The following is a 7,101-nucleotide window of genomic DNA, read 5'->3' on the forward strand; positions in this document are numbered from 1 at the left end:
AAATACACTGCTCAAAAAAAATAAAGGGAACACTTAAACAACACAATGTAACTCCAAGTCAATCACACTTCTGTGAAATCAAACTGTCCACTTAGGAAGCAACACTGATTGACAATAAATTTCACATGCTGTTGTGCAAATGGGAATAGACAACAGGTGGAAATTATAGGCAATTAGCAAGACACCCCCAATAAAGGAGTGGTTCTGCAGGTGGTGACCACAGACCACTTCTCAGTTCCTATGCTTCCTGGCTGATGTTTTGGTCACTTTTGAATGCTGGCGGTGCTTTCACTCTAGTGGTAGCATGAGACGGAGTCTACAACCCACACAAGTGGCTCAGGCAGTGCAGCTCATCCAGGATGGCACATCAATGCGAGCTGTGGCAAGAAGGTTTGCTGTGTCTGTCACCGTAGTGTCCAGAGCATGGAGGCGCTACCAGGAGACAGGCCAGTGCATCAGGAGACGTGGAGGAGGCCGTAGGAGGGCAACAACCCAGCAGCAGGACCGCTACCTCCGCCTTTGTGCAAGGAGGAGCAGGAGGAGCACTACCAGAGCCCTGCAAAATGACCTCCAGCAGGCCACAAATGTGCATGTGTCTGCTCAAACGGTCAGAAACAGACTCCATGAGGGTGGTATGAGGGCCCGACGTCCACAGGTTGGGGTTGTGCTTACAGCCCAACACCGTGCAGGACGTTTGGCATTTGCCAGAGAACACCAAGATAAGCAAATTCGCCACTGGCGCCCTGTGCTCTTTACAGATGAAAGCAGGTTCACACTGAGCACATGTGACAGAGTCTGGAGACGTCGTGGAGAACGTTCTGCTGCCTGCAATGGAGACGTCGTGGAGAACGTTCTGCTGCCTGCAGCATCCTCCAGCATGACCGGTTGGGTGGTGGGTCAGTCATGGTGTGGGGTGGCATTTCTTTGGGGGGCCGCACAGCCCTCCATGTGCTCGCCAGAGGTTGCCTGACTGCCATTAGATACCGAGATGAGATCCTCAGACCCCTTGTGAGACCATATGCTGGTGCGGTTGGCCCTGGGTTCCTCCTAATGCAAGACAATGCTAGACCTAATGTAGTTGGAGTGTGTCAGCAGTTCCTGCAAGAGGAAGGCATTGATGCTATGGACTGGCCCATCCATTCCCCAGACCTGAATCCAATTGAGCACATCTGGGACATCATGTCTCGCTCCATCCACCAACGCCACGTTGCACCACAGACTGTCCAGGAGTTGGCGGATGCTTTAGTCCAGGTCTGGGAGGAGATCCCTCAGGAGACCATCCGCCACCTCATCAGGAGCATGCCCAGGCGTTGTAGGGAGGTCATACAGGCACGTGGAGGCCACGCACACTACTGAGCCTCATTTTGACTTGTTTTAAGGACATTACATCAAAGTTGGATCAGCCTGTAGTGTGGTTTTCCACTTTAATTTTGAGTGTGACTCCAAATCCAGACCTCCATGGGTTGATAAATTAGATTTCCATTGATCATTTTTGTGTGATTTTGTTGTCAGCACATTCAACTATGTAAAGAAAAAAGTATTTAATAAGAATATTTCATTCATTCAGATCTAGGATGTGTTATTTTAGTGTTCCCTTTTATTTTTTTGAGCAGTGTACATTATTTTATCATTTTTATATTGGTCAAATATTTGGCATCCATACATGCCACTGCTCCTAACTAGTTCCTTACATCAAGTCTGTAGTTTTTGGGGGACAGAGTCATTTAAAAAAAAAAAAAACTTTATTTAACTAGGCAAGTCAGTTAAGAACAGATTCTTATTTTCAATGACGGCCTAGGAACAGTGGGTTAACTGCCTGTTCAGGGGCAGAACGACAGATTTGTACCTTGTCAGCTCGGGGGTTTGAACTTGCAACCTTCTGGTTACTAGTCCAACGCTCTAACCACTAGGCTACCCTGCCGCACCAAACACAGGGGTATAGTCAGGTACCCCTGCGTTCTCAGTCCAGACAAACTTGAAGTGTCTCGAGAGTAACCATGATGAGGAAGAGCTCCATGTGAGCGAGTCCTTCTCCAAGACACATTCGTGGCCCTGCAACAACAACACACTGCATTACCTCTTTACTTCCTATGCTGTCAACAACATCAGTGATGCAACTTGTGTTGTTCTTTCCCTCACCTGCAGAGAACGGCATGAAGGCCTCAGGCTTCTCAAACTCTCCCTGCTCGTTCAGGAGGTTTAAGGGGTTGAACTCATGGGGGAACTTCCACTGACCCTTTTCAGACAGTACAGAGGTGAGGTTTGGAATGATCATAGTACCCTACAAGTTAAAAATGGAGAGAGATAAGGTGAAGAAGAAAGAACATTAGGTAAGAGATTTTGAACACATTTTAGATACATTTGAGATGATACATTTGAGATGTATGTAAATACATAATCTCAAATGTATTTCCACTTCTCACCTTTGGGATACTGTAGCCCATCACCTCAGTGTCTCTGGTGGTGCTATGAAACACACTGAGAGGGACAGTACTGGCAATGCGCTGAGCCTTGTGGGTCACTGCCTGTCCTCAAAGAGGCATGTATCTTTCCCTCCAGAACCGTGTCAATTTCCTGCTGAAACCTCTCTGAGAAGAGCAAAGGGAGGGGGTGTACTTGGCAAAGTGGGCGGGGTTATATCCTTCCTGCTTGGCCCTGTCCGGGGGTATCGTCGGACGGGGCCACAGTGTCTCCTGACCCCTCCTGTCTCAGCCTCCAGTATTTATGCTGCAGTAGTTTGTGTCGGGGGCTGGGGTCAGTCTGTTATATCTGGAGTATTTCTCCTGTATTATCAAATCAAATCAAATGTATTTATATAGCCCTTCGTACATCAGCTGATATCTCAAAGTGCTGTACAGAAACCCAGCCTAAAACCCCAAACAGCAAGCAATGCAGGTGTAGAAGCACGGTGGCTAGGAAAAACTCCCTAGAAAGGCCAAAACCTAGGAAGAAACCTAGAGAGGAACCAGGCTATGAGGGGTGGCCACTCCTCTTCTGGCTGTGCCGGGTGGAGATTATGACAGAACATAAACTACTGCAGCATAAATACTGGAGGCTGAGCCAGGAGGGGTCAGGAGACACCGTGGCCCCATCCGATGATACCCCCGGACAGGGCCAAACAGGAAGGATATAACCCCACCCACTTTGCCAAAGCACAGCCCCCACACCACTAGAGTGATATCTTCAACCACCAACTTACCATCCTGAGACAAGGCCGAGTATAGCCCACAAAGATCTCCGCCACGGCACAACCCAAGGGGGGGCGCCAACCCAGACAGGAAGATCACGTCAGTGACTCAACCCACTCAAGTGACGCACCCCTCCTAGGGACGGCATGAAAGAGCACCAGTAAGCCAGTGACTCAGCCCCTGTAATAGGGTTAGAGGCCGAGAATCCCAGTGGAGAGAGGGGAACCGGCCAGGCAGAGACAGCAAGGGTGGTTCGTTGCTCCAGAGCCTTTCCGTTCACATTCACACTCCTGGACCAGACTACACTCAATCATATGACCCACTGAAGAGATGAGTCTTCAGTTAAGACCTAAAGGTTGAGACCAAGGCTGCGTCTCTCACATGGGTAGGCAGACCATTCCATAAAAATGGAGCTCTATAGGAGAAAGCCCTGCCTCCAGCTGTTTGCTTAGGAATTCTAGGGATAATTAGGAGGCCTGCGTCTTGTGACCATAGCGTACGTGTAGGTATGTACGGCAGGACCAACTCAGAAAGATAGGTAGGAGCAAGCCCATGTAATGCTTTGTAGGTGTTACGTTCCCAAGTTTATGTGTTGTAGTTTGTGTATTTGCATGTGTTTATTTCAGGAAATGGCTTCCTGAAATCCCTCAAGCAGCTGATTGGTCGACTCCATGGTTAATTGGAGAGCTGACCCCGCCCCCTCGTCAAGACACTGCTGTCTCCAATTACCCATTCCTTCAGAAGCTACAGTGCCTTGCGAACGTATTCGGCCCCCTTGAACTTTGCGACCTTTTGCCACATTTCAGGCTTCAAACATAAAGATATAAAACTGTGTTTTTTTGTGAAGAATCAACAACAAGTGGGACACAATCATGAAGTGGAACGACATTTATTGGATATTTCAAACTTTTTTAACAAATCAAAAACTGAAAAATTGGGCGTGCAAAATTATTCAGCCCCCTTAAGTTAATACTTTGTAGCGCCACCTTTTGCTGCGATTACAGCTGTAAGTCACTTGGGGTATGTCTCTATCAGTTTTGCACATCGAGAGACTGAAATTTTTTCCCATTCCTCCTTGCAAAACAGCTCGAGCTCAGTGAGGTTGGATGGAGAGCATTTGTGAACAGCAGTTTTCAGTTCTTTCCACAGATTCTCGATTGGATTCAGGTCTGGATTTTGACTTGCCCATTCTAACACCTGGATATGTTTATTTTTGAACCATTCCATTGTAGATTTTGCTTTATGTTTTGGATTATTGTCTTGTTGGAAGACAAATCTCCGTCCCAGTCTCAGGTCTTTTGCAGACTCCATCAGGTTTTCTTCCAGAATGGTCCTGTATTTGGCTCCATCCATCTTCCCATCAATTTTAACCATCTTCCCTGTCCCTGCTGAAGAAAAGCAGCCCCAAACCATGATGCTGCCACCACCATGTTTGACAGTGGGGATGGTGTGTTCAGGGTGATGAGCTGTGTTGCTTTTACGCCAAACATAACGTTTTGCATTGTTGCCAAAAAGTTCCATTTTGGTTCCATCTGACCAGAGCACCTTCTTCCACATGTTTGGTGTGTCTCCCAGGTGGCTTGTGGCAAACTTTAAACAACACTTTTTATGGATATCTTTAAGAAATGGCTTTCTTCTTGCCACTCTTCCATAAAGGCCAGATTTGTGCAATATACGACTGATTGTTGTCCGATGGACAGAGTCTCCCACCTCAGCTGTAGATCTCTGCAGTTCATCCAGAGTGATCATGGGCCTCTTGGCTGCATCTCTGATCAGTCTTCTCCTTGTATGAGCTGAAAGTTTAGAGGGACGGCCAGGTCTTGGTAGATTTGCAGTGGTCTGATACTCCTTCCATTTCAATATTATCACTTGCACAGTGCTCCTTGGGATGTTTAAAGCTTGGGAAATCTTTTTGTATCCAAATCCGGCTTTAAACTTCTTCACAACAGTATCTCGGACCTGCCTGGTGTGTTCCTTGTTCTTCATGATGCTCTCTGCGCTTTTAACGGACCTCTGAGACTATCACAGTGCAGGTGCATTTATACAGAGACTTGATTACACACAGGTGGATTGTATTTATCATCATTAGTCATTTAGGTCAACATTGGATCATTCAGAGATCCTCACTGAACTTCTGGAGAGAGTTTGCTGCACTGAAAGTAAAGGGGCTGAATAATTTTGCACGCCCAATTTTTCAGTTTTTGATTTGTTAAAAAAGTTTGAAATATTCAATAAATGTCGTTCCACTTCATGATTGTGTCCCACTTGTTGTTGATTCTTCACAAAAAAATACAGTTTTATATCTTTATGTTTGAAGCCTGAAATGTGGCAAAAGGTCGCAAAGTTCAATGGGGCCGAATACTTTCGCAAGGCACTGTATATAAAAGCCAGTGTTCTGTTCAGGAGGGAGAGATTTTCTGGGCGGTCATTGCAGAGATTTTGCTAGAGAGATTTGCTAGAGATTTGCTAGAGATTTGGAGGTAGGGATTGCTGAGAGATTTTGCTAGAGGTTGATTCTGCTGGGAGTTCATTGCTGAGAGTTGGTATGTTTTGTGAGTTTGTTGCTCAGATAGAGCTTATTTGATGTCCTTTGTTTCTTAGTTTGTTTGTGAAATTGTTTAATATTCTGTTTCATTTGTTCCCAGGGGGGAAGGGGAAGGCACCTTGGGAGTGCTTAGGCTAGAGGCCCGCGGGCATACATATACCCGTAGTATATTCATTGTCTATGCACAATAGGTAAGACCTGGGCGGACCACCCCCTGTATTTTGGTTAGGGCACCAGGTGGTGCTAAATTAGGTAAGAAGTGGGTAGGCAGGTAAGATAGGAGAGGGGGGGCTTTGAGATGTACTTTCTTTGCTTTGGTTCCGTCCAGCCCCTTTTCCCCATATTACCGTGTAAAAGAATAAAGTCCTTGTAAACGGTACCACATTCTGCCTGTTGTCATTCTTACTCGCACCTACAGTCCATACCTTTTTCACTTCACGGAGAGTTTGGTTGTAGCAGGGTGTTGCGTTCCCTCTTTATAGAGGCGGGCGTAACAGTAGGTTAGCAGTAAAACCTTGAAATCAGTCCTTGCCTTAACAGGAAGCCAGTGTAGGGAGGCTAGCACTGGAGTAATATGATCAATTTCTTTGGTTCTAGTCAGGATTCTAGCAGCCGTATTTAGCACTAACTGAAGTTTATTTAGTGCTTTATCCGGGTAGCCGGAAAGTAGAGCATTGCAGTAGTCGAACCTAGAATTAACAAAAGCATGGATTCATTTTTCTGCATCAATTTTTGGACAGAAAGTTTTTGATTTTTGCAATGTTAAGTAAATGGAAAAAAGCTGTCCTTGAAACAGTCTTGATATGTTTGTCAAAAGAGAGATCAGGGTCCAGAGTAACGCCGAGGTCCTTCACAGTTTTATTTGAGACAACTGTACAACCATCAAGATCAATTGTCAGATTCAACAGAAGATCTCTTTGTTTCTTGGGAACTAGAACAAGCATCTCTGTTTTGTCAGAGTTTAAAAGTAGAAAGTTTGCAGCCATCCACTTCCTTATGTCTGAAACACAGGCTTCTAGCGAGGGCAATTTTGGGGCTTCACCATGTTTCATTGAAATGTACAGCTGTGTCATCCGCATAGCAGTGAAAGTTAAGATTATTTTTTCAAATGACATCCCCAAGAGGTAAAATATATAGTGAAAACAATAGTGGTCCTAAAACGGAACCTTGAGGAACACCGAAATGTACAGTTGATTTGTCAGAGGACAAACCATTCACAGAGACAAACTGATATCTTTCCGACAGATAAGATCTAAACAAGGCCAGAACTTGTCCGTGTAGACCAATTTGGGTTTCCAATCTCTCCAAAAGAATGTGGTGATTGATGGTATCAAAATCAGCACTAAGGTCTAGGAGCACGAGGACAGA

The 7,101-nt window shown here is 45.6% G+C and overlaps 1 pseudogene; it reads right to left on the bottom strand.

Moving 5' to 3' along the window:
• Positions 1–1,852: 1,852 nt before the first annotated feature.
• Positions 1,853–2,634, bottom strand: LOC112219006 (annotated as a pseudogene).
• Between the last annotated feature and the right edge of the window lie 4,467 nt (positions 2,635–7,101).

This window comes from Oncorhynchus tshawytscha, linkage group LG19 (assembly GCF_018296145.1).
Source record: "Oncorhynchus tshawytscha isolate Ot180627B linkage group LG19, Otsh_v2.0, whole genome shotgun sequence".
NCBI lineage: Eukaryota > Metazoa > Chordata > Actinopteri > Salmoniformes > Salmonidae > Oncorhynchus > Oncorhynchus tshawytscha.